This window comes from Thalassophryne amazonica, chromosome 15 (assembly GCF_902500255.1).
Source record: "Thalassophryne amazonica chromosome 15, fThaAma1.1, whole genome shotgun sequence".
Lineage (NCBI taxonomy): Eukaryota > Metazoa > Chordata > Actinopteri > Batrachoidiformes > Batrachoididae > Thalassophryne > Thalassophryne amazonica.
Window position 1 is genome coordinate 82,994,601 of NC_047117.1, and position 1,374 is coordinate 82,995,974.

The 1,374-nt window shown below is 41.6% G+C and overlaps 1 non-coding gene across 1 annotated transcript; it reads right to left on the reverse strand.

Moving 5' to 3' along the window:
• Positions 1-1,255: 1,255 nt before the first annotated feature.
• LOC117527164 lies at positions 1,256-1,374 on the reverse strand. The gene has a single exon (XR_004565456.1). It is a non-coding gene; the product is annotated as a 5S ribosomal RNA (ribosomal RNA).

The following is a 1,374-nucleotide window of genomic DNA, read 5'->3' on the forward strand; positions in this document are numbered from 1 at the left end:
CTGGAGAGGTCTTCCGGGCACGTCCCATCGGGAGGAGGCCCCGGGGAAGACCCAGGGCACGCTGGAGGGACTATGTCTCACATCTGGCTTGGGAACGCCTCGGGGTTCCCCCAGAGGAGCTGGGGGAGGTGTGTGTGGATCGAGAGGTCTGGGTGGCTTTGCTTGAGCTGCTGCTCCTGCGACCTGACCTCGGATTAAGCGGAAGAAAATGGATGAATGGATGGATCAAAGCCAAATAAAATGCAAAACAATGAATTTTGCATAATTAATATCCATATCTTTTAATTAGAGCTGCAACAATTAATTAATTTGCTATAAAATAAAACTATTTTGATCATTCATTGTTTTATATCCTTTGTTTTAAATCATGACTTTCTTGATTTAAGATTTTTCAGTGTGAATATTTTCTGGCTTATTTTACCATCTGCTTTACTCCTATCTGGCAACAACTGAATAACTTTGGGTTGTGATCAAAGCAAAATATTTGAAGGTGTCATCTTGGCCTCTTAAAGCACCGAGTGACATTTTATGGACCTAACAACTAATTAACTAATTGAGAAAATAATCAAATGATTAACTGACTATGAAAATAATCATTATTAGCAGCCCCACCTACCATTTTTACAGACAGTTGTCACTAGAGACTGGATATATTGGTTGGCTGATAATATCAATATTAGCCTTTCACTATCATTATCAGTAGTGTTGTCGAGGATATGAAAACTTTAATTTACCAAAAATGTACCTTGCCAACAGAAGATGCTCCAAAGGCATTGTTTACAATGCTGTCAAGCATGACTGGAACCCCATCACCCCTTGGTCATGTTAGCTACAAGAGACAGGGGCAAAGCATTGTGATACAGTTGAAGAGATCCTTCTTTGTCTATTATAAGGTTGGAGTTGACAATTGGTGTTTGTAACGTTTTCTTTATTAAAGCATGGTTGTCATGCTACAATTTTCTCCTGTATGAATATTTAGGTTTTAGAAGCTAACTCCTATAATATTATCAAATCAAATCAATTTTATTTATATAGCACCAAATCACAACAAACAGTTGCCCCAAGGCGCTTTATATTGTAAGGCAAAGCCATACAATAATTCCGGAAAAACCCCAACGGTCAAAACGACCCCCTGTGAGCAAGCACTTGGCGACAGTGGGAAGGAAAAACTCCCTTTTAACAGGAAGAAAACCTCCAGCAGAACCAGGCTCAGGGAGGGGCAGTCTTCTGCTGGGACTGGTTGGGGCTGAGGGAGAGCTTACAGCACCTGGTATTCCCAGGCGGTCTCCCATCCAAGTACTAACCAGGCCCGACTCTGCTTAGCTTCCAAGATCAGACGAGATCGGGCGTTTTCAGAGTGGTATGGCCATAAGT